At 42.6% G+C, this 15,854-nt stretch overlaps 2 long non-coding RNA genes across 2 annotated transcripts in view; one reads left to right on the forward strand and one right to left on the reverse strand.

The window, feature by feature from the left end:
• Positions 1-6,817: 6,817 nt before the first annotated feature.
• LOC310672184 lies at positions 6,818-9,013 on the forward strand. Its single transcript, XR_014508459.1, has 2 exons — positions 6,818-6,909; positions 8,920-9,013. It is a non-coding gene; the product is annotated as an uncharacterized lncRNA (long non-coding RNA).
• LOC310672183 overlaps positions 6,905-15,854 on the reverse strand; it is a 47,251-nt gene continuing 38,301 nt past the window's right edge. Inside the window, exon 7 of the long non-coding RNA XR_014508458.1 lies at positions 6,905-7,209. This is a non-coding gene — a long non-coding RNA (uncharacterized lncRNA). The remainder of the gene's footprint in view (positions 7,210-15,854) is intronic.

The following is a 15,854-nucleotide window of genomic DNA, read 5'->3' on the forward strand; positions in this document are numbered from 1 at the left end:
GTCATGACAGGGTGAAGAACTGGATGGGCAGGATGGTTTAGCTGCGGCACATATGCTTTGCATACTCCAGTATGCAACTGAATACATCAACAGCAGAATCACAGTCTCCATTTTGCTCTATCTCTCACACTTGTTTGAACTGACTGGAGTTGTTTTTTACTAAGGCCAAAGATTTTATCAATAGTAGATTGTCTTCTACTACTCGTGGCTTTTTAGCAATCATAAGCAGCATTCCCCTCTCACCCCACCAGCCCATTTCCACCAGCTTCCCTTTCAGAAATACAAACCCTCTTCAGGTGTCCTGCGTTTGTAAAATAGTAAGACCAGTGGTCATGCTGGCTGGGGCTGATGGGAACTGTAATACAACAACATCTGGAGAACCGCAGGTTCCCCATCTCTGATCTACATGATGCAGCGACACCGTTGAGAAGGAGGTCTTCATCTGGTCAGTTTCAGTGACCACGTGGGAACTCCATGTATTGTTCCTTCAGCTTCCTAGGAGACATAAAGACACACTGGTGTATTGAATAATTAGACATTCTAGAAAATAATTATTGGATTAATAAATAAGAAACACAGTTTATACAATACTTAAAGTGGGGCAGGAAATACAGAGTTCAGCAAGCGTTTGCTCACTGCAGAAATGAATATAATAATAAATGTAGTAAGGTAAAGGGACCCCTGACCATTAGGTCCAGTCGTGACTGACTCTGGGGTTGCAGCGCTCATCTCACTTTACTGGCTGAGGGAGCCGGCGTACAGCTTCTGGGTCATGTGGCCAGCATGACTAAGCCGTTTCTGGCGAACCAGAGCAGTGCACAGAAACGCCGTTTACCTTTCCGCCGGAGCAGTACCTATTTATCTACTTGCACTTTGACGTGCTTTCGAACTGCTAGGTTGGCAGGAGCAGGGGCCAAGCAATGGGAGCTCACTGCATAATATTATCTCTTCTGAAGCAGGGGTGTCAAATTCAAGCATAAATTCAATATACTAAATGCTGTTGCTAAATTGGGGTGGGGATGGAGTAGAGTGAAAATCTGATGTGTTCTCCTGTAGCAGCAGCCACTGCTGAATCTGACCCCTTGCCCCACTAAGAACAACCACATCCTAACCCTGAAGATGGTTCAATAATGTGAATGGTGTATGGTAGCGGTGCTGTGCTGTGCTGTGCTGTGCTGTGCTGTGCTGTGCAGACTTTACTGGGAACCCCAAAAGGAATTCTCTCTACTGAAAGGGCAGAACGATGCACTTAACAGTTTAATATGTAAGAAATTTAATCTCTGGAGATGATGTCTGCTTTATCCCCCCCCCCCATCTTTATTCACTAAGACCATACTCCCACTTGCATTTGCTTATCTGGAAGGAAAAAGGGAAATAGCCTTTGCACAATGAAAACACAAGTGGAATTACCAGATGTTTTGTAACAAAGAGTTTATCTTTTATTGGGTTTTATATGGTCTTAAATCAGTAACTAAAGAGGGCTCTCTACAAGAACTGCAGGATTCTTACTTACTTTTCCCATAAATATTCCGCAGACTGAGACTGCTGAAGGCTTGAACAGGTGCTGCTCACACTTTTACTTCTTTGCATTTAATCATAATTGCACCCCCCATTTTTTTATTTCTGCAAATTAATACAACAGTATTGAATCAGCATACATAAAAAACATAAATTACCTTGCAATAATTGCTTGCAACAATCCCTGTTAGCTGGATGTAAGAGCCACTAAATACTTCAAAGCAGAGAAATTTTGGGAGACAGAAAACTAAATAAAAGCTACACCAGCTTTCATAGTAAGGCAGCTCCAAACACTCAAATAACACCTGTGTAACTTACTACCACATATGTTAATTAAGCTGTGTATACATTCTGATCATAGTTTTATTGTAAGGACAGAAGCAGCCACAAAAATCAGGAAGTGAGGTAATGTTATACAGGGAAAGGATTTGAAAGAAGAGTGAGGTGACTGAGGATGTGAGGACTATGTGGGGTTCTTGTCAGGAACTGATGGAGTAGAAAAGTATATTCCACATTTGCTTGTGGGTGGCATGGATCCTCTTAAAGGTAGAGGGACCCCTGACCGTTAGGTCCAGTCGCGAACGACTCTAGGGTTGCGGTGCTCATCTCACTTTACTGGCCGAGGGAGCTGACGTTTGTTCGCAGACAGCTTCTGGGTCATGTGGCCAGCATGACTAAGCCGCTTCTGGCGAACCAGAGCAGCACACGGAAACACTGTTTACCTTCCCACCGGAGCGGTACCTATTTATCTACTTGCACTTTGACGTGCTTTCGAACTGCTAGGTGGGCAGGAGCTGGGACCGAACAACAGGAGCTCACCCCACTGCAGGGATTCGAACCGCCGATCTTCTGATCGGCAAGCCCTAGGCTCTGTGGTTTAGACCACAGCACCACCCGCGTCCATGGATCTTCTTAGAAGCCCTTAATAAGGACATGAAGGTCCTATGACTGTCCACTTAGGGCTTTCCTGTTACTTCCTACCGGGATCCTTCTATATCTCAGTATTATCAATGCTTGTTTCACTTACATTTGCTGCACCTCCTGGGCTCCTATTTCTTCCTGCAAACAACTTCTAATCCCTTACAACTTTGCACTCTCAAAACCTTCACTCAGTTGTCAAACTTGGATTTCAGATTCTGGGCTTTGCCTGCCACCTTTGTGCTTGTTTGCCTTGTGCAGCCTCCGGTTCAGAATAAACTCACCCATCAGGTCCTGATCCTGCCAAGAGTGCTGCCTAAAATGCAGTGCTGCCTGGTTAAGAGTTTAATTTTAGTTTATAAACAGAGGATTTGTGCAATGAGCAGCTACATGAAAGGCAAAAATTGGTTTCTCCCAACACAGGCCACGCTTCCACACAACAATTTATTGTGGATTTGGTGCCGTTCATGCATCCATGTTTTTCTACAGCATTCTCATAAAAATCCCATTCCATATTCACCACCCCATCTCCATTTAATCTACTGTGTTCTTAAGGTGTTTTTTACTGTGTGTTTGTTGTTGTTTTTTTGCAGAAATGGTAAATCCAGATTAAATTGAGAAATAACATAGGACAGCATTTTTATGAGGAAGATATGTGGAAGCTGTGCAAAAATTTGCAGCCACAATAAAGTTGCATTTCTTTCGTCCACCCGCCTGTTGTAAAGCTTTCTCTATTACAAACACAGAATTTCTGCCCATTAAAAGGTGACAGCCCCAATGCTAACAAACAAGAAAAAGTAATTAACAGACACAATGGTAGAAGAAAAGGCACCTTACAGTTTCATATGTACAGTATATATAAAAGAAAATGCAAATGCTTGTCACAAGCTGCAAATAAATGTTTTGTGTTGTTATTGTTTTATCCAACACCATTCTCTGAATCTCTACAAGTCATCACTACAAGATTTACTTATTAAAAGAACTTCCTGCTGGAATATACTGTAATACTTTGCTCCTTGTCCTTCCTTCCAGTTGTTACTCACAGCCCCTTTCCCCACTTAGACCCCAAACAGGCTGTTGTTGAGACAAACATCTTAGAAGAATGAGGCAATTCTTCTTTTTTTACTACCACCTAACCAAAAAATACTAATGGGGAGTGGGAGCTGGAGCAGTACCAAAGTTTGTCAAAATTAAACTACAGAATAGTTCATAGCACAGGCCAATAGTGCTTCCATTATTCAACAGTCATTCAAACAGCCCTTTTGCAAGAATTAATGTTCCCAACCACAATTTATCCAAAAGTTCAAGATCCCTTATATTTTGCACCGCTTCAACATGACCCCTTAAAATGTCAAACGTTTAATGTGCAGGCTTTCTTTTTAAACGTTTGTTCCTACACTAACTACATAAGAGGGCATTCCAGAGGCCTGCATATTTACATGAAGCTAGGGAAAGGGAAGGGGGGGGTGTGGAGAATGCTGTTTTTTAAATAAATAATGAGACACCTTCTCTAATGTACTAGGGGCCTATTGGCCAATATAAATAAATAAATAATAGCAATGATATAATTGGGGACAACTTAAATACTGCAAACCAGGTATGGGGAACCTGTGCAACCTTTGGATGTTGTTCGGATGTTTAGGGAAGTTTTTAATGTTTGGTGTTTTTAATGTTCTGTTGGGAGCTGCCCAGAGTGTCTGGCGAAACCCAGCCAGATAGGTGGGGTATAAATTATCATCATCATCATCATCATCATCATTATTGTAACTCCCATCTTCCCTGACTGTTGGCCTGGTGGCTGGTCTGAGGGGACTTGGAGTCCAACCACATCTGGAGGGCCACAGATTTCTTACTCCTGTAAACGCAAAAGGTTTTCAGCTGTGGCTAGTAATTTTTACATCTACCACAAAGGATCTCATTTTGCTTGCGCTTCTTTTTTTATAGCTAACCTCTTTTTACTTAACTGTCTCTTGCAAGAAGAATTTTCTTACCTATTTTGTACAAATACACCGGAGGGGAAATTGAAAACAAATAAATGATTGTGTAGCTAAACTAAAAAGCATGTAGAATCAACAACTTGGTCTGGTGCCACTGCAGCTATAGACACAACCTGAATCTTGTAAGTAGGATAATGCCAGATGGCATTGTGCACTGCATAGAGACTTTCCTCCCATTTTCTAACTTAAGAGGGTTGTACTGGTGACAATGACTCAGCCTAAAAGGACCAGAAGTTGCCCCTTAAAGAGACTGTCATCAGCCATGCCTTCCCATTGCCATCTTGACAAATGGCATCAACCAAGATGACCAAAGTGGCTTCAGTGTCATGACTGGGCTTGAAGCCAAACTAAAGTGTCACAGGTGTTGAGTAGAGACAACCTTACCACAATATTAGGATTCCCACAACTGATCCTGAAACTACATATATTGCAGGTATTAAAACTGTATAGATCCAACATTTTATACGGATTTCCTTCAGCTGCTCAGTATATAAAGCACTTAGTCAATTTCCACAGCATTTCTCCTGGGAAAGAGAGGAAGAATTCCATTTTAAAGCCTCTAGTTCCCAAGGGAAAAATTTACCAAAAGCAAGTGCCTAATTTACTGCATGACAGAATGGAGCAGTATATACCGTATATGCACACATGCACACAATAAGCAACAAATAGCTAGAATGACATTTGTTTTCCACAAGTACTGCATATTAGAAGAATTTGCTTTGGCTTAGAAGTGCTATTAAATATATCTGCATTATAAATTGCAGCTGTGTAAGTGATATAGCTATCAGATGACACTTGAATAGTTTCCTGTTGCACTATCACCACTGATAAAAAGAAAAAAGAAATTTTAGTAGAGTTTCTAAAGTGTAAACCGTTATCTTGTGTTTAAAGTGTTGTTCTGGTTATTCTGTTTTCATTACAACAAATATTGACTCAGTAAATATCGTGGAAAGCAGTATTCCACCAGCCTGGAGATAATATAGGAATATATAAAAGAAGTTTTATAGTTATGGGTTCCTTAGCAAATTCACTAGAAGCATGGTTCACAGTCAGTGTGTTTCAGGGCCCCCTCAAGAACAATTTGCACATTTGGGCAGTATGTTTATTTAAGGCAATACAGCAAACCTGAGTATGGTAGGAACATCATCAACATAGTCAAACATTGAAGAACAGGAGCCTGGTCTAGGTTTTCTGTTTGCATTTCAATACAAGAATGGTTCGCAAACATTCTGTACACTCATTCTACAAATCCAAAATGATAAGCTTCACTCACTTTCTTTACAAGTTATAAAGACCCATTTCAGGAACTCATTAAAATCTGTGGAAGCAGAATTAAGCCCTAGAAGAAATACTGAAAAAACACATACGTAGTATGTTTTTGGGTGTAAGAGTGCAATGTGCTTAAAATATAATCCAGGAGGAGGTGAAACACTCATGACCCAAGTATCAAAAGGTGGGGAACCATTCTTATTGCCACCTTTAAAGCATGCCAGCGCCTTCAGCACAGGCAATGGGGAAAGAGTTAATTCATATTTCCAGCAGGCTTGTGGCAGCTGCCTTTTCCTTCAGCCTGTGGATCACCTGACTCATTTGCCTTTATCTGCTTTTACCTGCTGCCACAAAACCACAGCAAGGTGGTTTGTGGCACATCAGGTCTAAATGAGCTCTTGGTCCCTGATGGTAGCAGATAGTGCAGCAGGAGGAGGTAGGAGGATTTCTGTTTCATTTTATCGAATTTAATTTTGCTGCCTGAGCCAAAGGCATTCCATGCACGGGAGCTAATCAGACCAGTAGCTGAATCTGACTGTAATGCTGCTGATGGGAAAGCCGTCTTCCATCACAAGCTAGCTTAGAGGGCACAGGGCATGCTGTGTGGCACACGCAGCTCTGAGTACCAGCACCTTGCTTCCACTCTCCACATCTGCCAAATGAGGTGGCTTCCCTCACACTACCTAATGGTAGGGTCAGCCCTGATTTCATCCTGAAACACAAAGAACGCAATGGTTCCCCAGTGAGGATGCCATCTTGCACAGCCAAATCCTACTGATTTCAAAGGTTGACTTATTTCAGCTTGTTGATTTAAATAAACACAGCCTTGGTTTCTACGAGACAGTTTTTCGGGAGTTGTATGTGGGATATAGGAATGGCCTCAAAGGGACAATGAATGGAGCTTGATTTGTTATTGGACAAAGTTTAGATATAACTAGCTGTTGCCTCAGGATGGTGGCACCAATAAGGCAAGGCAGAGAGCCTCCACACAGACGCACGCACAACCCTGAACTGGAAAAAAAATAACCAGACAAATATAGTGAGTCACAATGGAAACATGGCATGTGAATGTGACAGGTACTTAGACAAATAGATTGTTAACACCCAGACAGACAGAGCTGATAAGCCTCTTCAGCCAACTGGACGCTTCTTTATCCTGCTAAGGAAGAGGAGGAAAGACTTAGGATGATGAGCAAAAGTAGACCTGGTAAGCTCTGACACATTGCTTCCAGACTCCAGTCCACACCCATGACAAACAAAATTTGAAGCGTCTCTCAGCAAAACTGCTTTATGTGCTGGAAGGCTGTAAATATTATTCTCTGCTTCTGTGCCAGATAATGATGTATTCTGTAGGCCAGGGCAGTTTCCTCTGCATCATTTCTGGTTATGGCGATCAGGCTTTCACGAAGAAATTTTTCATTGATGCTGTAGTAGTAGTAGTAGGGTACTTTGCAGGGGACAGTCATCTCTTTGGAGGAGTCCTCTATCTGAAATGCTATTTGAAATGCTGTCCATTATAAAGATAAAGAACCATAAGAAAGGGCCTCTTCTGTGTTGGCTCCCTGTTTGTGGAATACTCTCCCTAGGGAGACTTGCCTGACACCTTTGTTACATATATTTAGGCACTAGGCAAAAACGCTGTCTCCCGGCACTGGTGATTGTAAGGGATTCTCATATGGTGGGGTTGATGTTGCCAGCCTTCCTGTCACATTTTCAGGCATTAAATAAATAAATAAAGTAAGAAGGAAGAGGAGAAGACTTGAGGGTGCCCATTAACAGTTAGCACCTGGACAACTGAACAGGCTCACAAGTCATCTGGTCACAGTCTTCCTCACCATAGTAAAATGGTATTTCTATAGTAAAATATTGGTATTTCTATTTAAATTACAGTATTTTTTTCTAAATTTGCATATATGCAGTGCTTTTTTCTAGGGGTGCACAGGGATACGCATACCCTAAACACTTTGTGAATCTTTGTACTTTTGTCCATTTACAGTTCCCCCCCCCCTAATTTGAACTATAAAATGGTGATTTTCTTGAATCAAAATGAGAGTACCCCCTAACATTTCTTTAAAGGAAAAACGCACTGCATATGTGCATACAAATTAGGTTCCCCACTCCTGCCCTACAGCAAACCCTATTGGTCTCTTGAGTCACACGACTGCCTGCTAGCTGCAATGTTGTCCTCTTGCCTTCAGCAGTGCTGGCACTGAAGCTCAGCAACTCCCTCTTCTAGAAAGCTACTAAGGTGGCAAAGAGAATTAAGTTGCAGTCTCTTGTTTCTAGAGGGGAGCTTTGAGACTCCCTGGGCCGTACAATGTACATGGCAAACAAAATAAAGGTAATATTTGTTTGGAGAGAAAGCTTGAGAAAATTTGATTGAAGCCAAATGTGTGAAAACACCTTTGAAACTGAAACCTGATTATCCTTTTCCAGGGTGTGCGATTTCAAGGGTAAACTGCTGTGTCATCCATCATGGAAGAAACACAAACACATTTCCTCCAGGTCCCTATCAGGAGGAAGACTCATGTTCCTCCCGTAAAGAGGCAACTACCTGTTCTGACAAAACACTTGGAAGTTAAAAGGCACTGATACTTGTCTTCCACTCCATCTTGTCGGACTGTAGACAGAGGAAATCCCGACATCACTCTTATCAGTCTCAATTCACTTCACAAGATAAGAGTAATGGCAGCTGGTGGGCGGGGGTAACAAGTAACAGAGCTGGTATTCACCAGGAATGTTATTCCCCCTTGCTAGACATAAGACAACCCTTCCATTGGCAAATCCCATTCAACAGTGAGGCAAGAACAGCTGCAGATTCCTTTTCCATAGCACAGGGGTGGGTGGTTTGTGGACTATAATTCCTGAACATCAACCATGCTGGCTGTCCAAGAACATCTTGAGGGCCATAGGTTCCCAAAGCCTGCTGTAATATGTTAAGTAATCTCTAGGAGATTATTGGAATTTACTGGAAGGACACTTGTCAGAAATACACTAAAATGCTAAGAAGTCAAGCACCACACACAAAAATATAAGTATTATTATTATTATTATTATTATTATTATTATTATTATTATTATTTTGTTTGTATAAAGCAAGGCTGCCCATGCAATAAGGTAGAATTAAATGGCTGCATTGGGTGGCAGATTTCAGGAATTATTAAAAGGAAGGATATTTTTGATCAATATATTGTTTAAACTATTATTGTATTTTCAGCCTCAAGACACCAAAACGTTCTGGGCCAGCCATAGGCCCAAGGCTCTCTTACTTCAATTGTAAAGTGAAAGGAATAAAAGAAGTTGAAGCAACAGCTCATATTCTCCGGTTCTCAATGCTGGTCTAAGATTGGACTCTGCCATTTTGTTATGAAACCCACAAGATAAATGGGCCAATGAGCACTAGGTGCTTACCTACACTGTGTGGCCTTTTTCTTCATCATTTAATAAGCCTGTGAAATTCACATTGCAGATGCACCATTTTTTTGCAAAAAGAATATCACAAGTCTAAGTGGGACCCACACACTATACTGTATATATTGGCAGTCCAGGGCATCTCTTGCCTCTGATTGAGGCAGGACTGCTGTGTTTCTTTGTTGTGGCTACCCAAAAACACCCAAAAAGAGGACCTTCTTAACTACCTTGTGGGGTGTGAATGTAAAGGGGTGTTTCTATTCATGCAAGTAGGCATTTGAGGAATCCAAGTTTGCACCTCGTTGATTTCCAGAATTGCGAAAGCCAGCATCTGGGAAGTAAGAGGTGCTATATAGAACAAACTGAATAAAAGTATTTGCAAATTCCCAGCTATGGTGCAGCAAGGGAAGTGATCTAAGCCCTCTTGGACAGGACAAATTCAGAGAAGGAACATTTTAAGAGCAAAGATAAATAATGATTATGCAGAGAGGGGCAGCCTAAAGGGTTGAGAGACTTGTTCCAAGAGACAGACACTGTATATTTTTGTGTGGCGTTTGGAAATAAATCTCTAGGCACATAACATAAACACTGATGGAGGAAAACTTAAAATAACTAATAAAAAAATGGAAGTCACCTGCTACAAAGTAATCAGTCATTAATTAAAATTTATGTATATTGAGTTTAAAGGTAAAGGGACCCCTGACAGTTAAGTCCAGTCGCGGACGACTCTGGGGTTGCAGCGCTCATCTGGCTTTAGTGGCCGAGGGAGCCAGCATACAGCTTCTGGGTCATGTGGCCAGCATGACTAAGCCGCTTCTGACAAACCAGAGCAGCGCACGGAAACACAGTTTACCTTCCCAGCTGATGACATGGCTCCCCAAATCTCTTTTCTGATGAGAGCAGCTTTTGCATCTCATTTGGAAACCAAGGACCCAGAGTCTGGAGGAAGAATGGGGAGGCACACAATGCCAGATGCTTGAAGTCCAGTGTGAAGTTTCCACAGTCTGTGTTGATTTGGGGAGCCATGTTATCAGCTGGTGTTGGTCCACTGTGCTTCATTAAGTACAGGGTCAACGCAGCCATCTACCAGGAGATTTTGGAGCACTTCATGCTTCCTTCCACAGAAGAGCTTTATAGGGATGCTGACTTCATTTTCCAGCAGGACCTTGGCACCTGCCCACACTGCCAAAAGTACCAAAACCTAGTTCAATGCCCATGGGATTACTGTGCTTGATTGGCCAGCAAACTCGCCTGACTTGAACCCCATAGAGAATCTATGGGGCATTGCCAAGAGAAAGATGAGAGACATGAGACCGAGCAATGCAGAAGAACTGAAGGCTGCTATTGAAGCATCCTGGTCATCCATAACACCTCAGTAGTGCCACAGGCTGATAGCATCCATGCCATGCCTCATTGAGGCAGTAATTGATGCAAAAGGGGCTCAAACCAAGTACTGAGTACATATGCATGCTTCTACTTCTCAGAGGTCCAATATTGCTCTACAGTGGTACCTCGAGTTACATATGCTTCAGGTTACATACGCTTCAGGTTACGGACTCCGTTAACCCAGAAATAGTGCTTCAGGTTAAGAACAGTTTCAGGTTAAGTACGGACTTCTGGAACGAATTAAGTACTTAACCCGAGGTACCGCTGTATTTGCAGTCCTTGTTTTGCTGATTTCATTTAATATTCTAATTTTCTGAGATTGTTAATTTGGGGTTTTCATCAGCTGTACGCCATGATCATCACAATTATAACAAATAAAAACTTGACATTTCTCGCTTGGCATGTCATGAGTCTATCTCATATATTAGTTTCACCTTTTAAGTTAAATTACTTAAATAAATGAACTTTTCCACGATATTCTAATTTTCTGAGTTTCACCTGTACCTCAAAAGTTAATATATTTTGTGGGGTGTATGAGGTGTTAGGAGAGGCAAAGGTTTCTGGTGGGGGACACATTGTGCTTCTTCTGGGGTATCTTATTCACCTTTGGTCCCCATCCTGCACTTAGCTCTCACCTGTGGCTCCTAGAAGCTGGCAGCATGTGACAGTGGCCACACCCTGGAAAACAATTTTGACTGGTCGCCTATACCAGGTGAAGGTAGCCAATGGGTCTCAAACCCTTGGTGAGTTAGGGGCTTTCCCTGAATGCAAAGGCAGGCTCTGGAGGACTGATAATTTCTCATGATTATTCTTTGCTAGCTCTTCTAAATTATTTGTAATCTATATTTCTAAATACCTTTTTATTTACCCACCCACCCACAGCTTTGGTAATTAAATCTCTGGAACATTTAAGTTACCAGTTTACCCAAACACCTAGGTTTTAACATGAAGCGTGCGAAGAGAAGTGTGATGTTCACATTCTCACCATAAATAAAGAAGGTTTATGTACTCTGGGCTGCATGTGAAGGAATATCCTTGAACAAGGAAAAAGAATAACTGCATTTGTTGCTTCCTAGATCCTGCAGGAGCTGATCGGGAAAACCGCTCGAGGGTTTTGTCATTAGAGTTTTGGTTTACAGTGGCTACAGTTCAGGTTGTTTGACGGAACAATTCTCTCTGAGCTGGAGCCCATAGCTCTTGGGTTAAACTAAATCTGAAACATGTACTCATGTTGCTTTGGAACTTGAATCACCCAAGGGCTTGCTGCTGTGCCCTTAAAATACCTGGTCAACCTATGCATCTCTGTAAACAGTTGCTTAGAAAGAAGAAACAGATCCACACTACATTTAAGGCACATTTTGAACACATGACTTTCCACAGTTTCCTGGATTCTTAGAGGGAAGTCATGTGCTTTAAATGGGCACTGGATGTGCTTTAAAGGTGTGGTGTGGATTTCCGGGGTTCTTTTCTAAAGGGAACTGGGCATGCAAATGCTGTCCTGCATTTGCCACTGGTCGGAGGAGGAGGTACAAAATCAGTAATGTGGTTTATCTTTCGTCCTGCTCAGGGCCGAAATAGAACACAAAATGCTCCACCCTCTCCAGTCGTGTTTCTTACCACAAGCTAGAGCAGGAGCGCACGCACACATGCGCAAGCGTACACGCCTGCCACTCTTTCCCCGCTGGCTTTCAAAGCCATGGCAGGGGAGGAGGAGGTGTCTGCGCCTTCCTATTGGCTGCAAGAGCTTCCTGCGGCCAATCGGAAGCAGTGGCTGCATCCTGGAAGTCAGTCCCTGCACGGAGCTAAACCGGTGCGCCGTGCCAGTTTAGCTCCATGCAGGGACTGACCGAGCGGGCGGCAAAGGCCGGGGGCCGGTTTGATGGCCCCCTCAGACCATTGTTTGCTGACCCCTGAGCTAAAGAGAGCCAGCTACGCATAGCACTTCTGTATTCTCTCACGTGCAGTCCTTGGTATCAGCATCAAGGTGAAAGCCAGCCATTCCAATACAAACATCAAATTCCAGAATGTTGCAGGTGGCTTTTGAAACCCATCCGAGGTTTCGAAATGTCCCTGCATACACCAGCACATGATTTTGGGTGGTGCAGGTGGTTCGTCCACAAAGGGCATTGAGGCAAGGGAGCACAAAATTGAGAAGATCCATTTGGGGGCCTCACACAGGGTGACATATTGCAAAAGATTGCCAAAGTCACACACACACACACACACCGCAAACACACAGATTGTGCCAACTCCAGCAACTGAATTCAACTTGATGCTAAACATGATTGGTATCACGTGCCATTAGTGGCTTCTCATGCACTGAAAGGTCTCACCATGCTACCTTCAAGAAACACACCACACTGCTTTGTACTGCAACCTCTTGCAGTATTGAGACACCTATCTCTTTGTGTTCATTTTGAATTTCTTCTTTTCCTTGTTGGGTGTCTGATAGGAAGGTCTGCTTTCAAAAACCCTGCAGAAGACAATTAGGGAGCTGGAGGGATTTCCTCTTTGTCCCTCATAGAGCAGAAGGAGAAGCAATAGAGAACAAAAAATAGGGAGGTGACTACTCAAAATCATTGCGGCACCCTTTGTACTCCAGGCAACCATGCGTCAAAAGGCGAGCTCAGCCCTTCCCTTCTCTAGCCCCAGTTTGGAGGCCTGTGGTTTCTGTAGCCAGTTGGGAATTTAATCACCTATCCCACACTCTGGAATCCCACATTGCACCAGCCAGCCAGTTGGTGCAACCTTTTCTCTCTAACAGCATCCTATGACTTTAACAATGAAACAGAGAGGCAGAAATTCAACCGGAGCACCTTGTACCTCTATGTTGGAAAAGCTGCGCTGGCTGGATTTCTGCCTATCAGCGGTAAAAGTGGAGAAGCCCTGCTGGCACCAAAAAAGGAGGAATCAATGCAGATTTCAAAAGCAGAAATTAGATTTGCATGCTTTCAGTTTATCCAAATGAAGAGCAAAAGGGGAAAGCAAAATTGGAGTTTTCTTTTAAAAAGATATATCAATCTACATATTTTTTTCTGAGTGCATAGTATAAATGTCATTGGCATGCAGCTTGGATTCTATGGTGTATCCAATAGCCATGGATGTAAAAAAACAAAAAAAAAGCCTGCTACCTCTACAATATCCTTATTATCCAGTCCTAAGATATGAATTTTCTTTTTCTTTTTTCACCTGTTATTTTCCATGCATTTAAATCAAACTGTTTTCTGAAGACATCAGTTGATTGAGTCTCTTCCATCCCCCCAAAAAAGCTTATGACTTGATAGCTCAAAATGTCAGTACTAATTAAGAAAATGGAGCTGTGCGCAAACCCCCAAGAAGTGCATCTGCCGTAGGGAGGAAATATCACTATCTTCCCCAGAAGCAGGAGTGCAGAGCAAGTATTTCTCCATAAACTGATTGTTAGCCAGCGATTTGGTAACCTCCGAATTATATGCTGAAGTACCCAACTTCCTCTTGTGGTTATGAGGAATAATTTTATATTTTGTGAAAGCAGAAGTTTAAAAGTAGCCACAGCTATGAATTTACATAAGACACAGCCAAATCCCATTCTGATTTATACCCTGTTCAAATGCTGCTTTTGATTGGGTCAAGGGGTACAAAAAAAGGGATCCCTCCAGCCATTGCTAATGATGGCTATTGCTACACCGTGTTAATAACCATGTAGCTTACATTAGCCTCCTGCCACAAATGCCCCCACTTCTTTTGCATTTCAAATTAAACCAATGTGATATTAGACTGATACCGGATCTCAGCACTAGGCTGCCAGTTAATTTATCAGCAGCCCTGAATAAAACTCAACATGTAATTTTCAATGCAATTTGACTGATCAGCAATAACATAATTGGTTGCAAATGTCTCTCTCTTCTGTTGGTTTTGTCAAGTGATACTTTCATTAAAGTGACAGCACCAAAAATATGATCTGTATTCTTTTCTTTTAAATCAGATCTTGGCAAACAAAGGTTGGCATGTTAATGAGAACTCAGGAGGGGTTATCTGGTTTTGCCTACTTAGCATTTACTGCTCAGATAATCCTTGAGATACTGTTGTTTGGTGGCATTGCCCCCCTCCCCACGTGCCCACGCCAGAGAAAGTTTCAAAGCCAGAGAGCTGGGGCCAAGAGCAGGAGCATTGAATGCCAACACTGAAATGAAAACTTGGAGGCAAATTCTGTCTAATGGCAGAGGAAACCTTTTAAAGCCTGGACTAAAGTTAGCTTTCATGGCCTGATGTCTGGAGCTGTCGCTACAAGGGCAAGGGCATTCTCCCTGCCTATGAGGTCAGAGGGATTTTAATTTTGTTGCTTACAAGATCAGTTCTTTGTTCCTTGCTAAGGTTGCACCTTATCTAATTTAGAAGGACCAGAGGAACTTACCCCACCCCAGTGTACGAAGAACTGTCAGAAAGAATGCAAACTGGGATCCTGTAACTCTATTTTCTTGTGAACGAGGTTGCCAACTTCTTCTTTTTTTTACTAGTTTTGAAGCTGTGCCTTTAACAGCAGACTGGCATGCAGAAATTAAGCTTTTCCAGGCACCAAAATAAGTGAAGGAATCCCCTTCGCCTAGGCTCAATTTTTTGCATGTTAGGTTACAGTTCAAGGCCCAGGACCAAATCTGAGTCAGCACCAATCAATGCCAGCAGCTAAGATGGTCAAAACCCAGGTCCTCCAATATGAGTAGCCTGATATGTAATTACTTGCAAATTATGCAAATCAGGCACATTAATGTGTGCATTCTCTACCAAATGCTTTGTGTTTTGCTCCTAGCAAAGACCACAAAAGTCCAGGAAGGAGCAATTAGCAAAGACCACAAAAGTCCAGGAAGGAGCTTCTGCCAGCACAGAATGGTCTCTCTCATTGGCTCAGTTCTCATGTAACCCCCAAGCCAAACCATAGCGTAGTGCAAAGAATACAAGCACGTGGGTTCCTAGAGAGGCTGCTGTGCTCCTTCCTCAGTCCTGCTGCTGCTGTGCTACACAGCACTAAGCCAATGGTTTGACTTAAGATACCATATGAGCCGAGGCTCATAGTTTGCCTCCACCAAACAAAACCGTGAGTTTCAAACCAAGGATCTTACATTCTTTGAAAGGCGCAAAAAACTCTAGGGCAAGGGGTGGCTACACTGTGGGCTTCCAGGTGTTGCTGGACTCCCCACACCCCTCACCATTGACTGTGCCAGCATGGGTTGATGGGAGTTAGAGCCCAACAGCATCTCCAGTGCCACATGTTAGCTGCTCTAAGTTATGTGTCTTAGTTTACATGGTCTGTAGAACCATATCAGCGTCAACCCCCTGGCTTGGAATCAATAAGATGTGCTTCAGAAAGAGGCCAGTCCC

The sequence above is a fragment of the Podarcis tiliguerta genome (assembly GCF_965153285.1).
Source record: "Podarcis tiliguerta genome assembly, chromosome: 2".
Taxonomy (NCBI): Eukaryota; Metazoa; Chordata; class Lepidosauria; order Squamata; family Lacertidae; genus Podarcis; species Podarcis tiliguerta.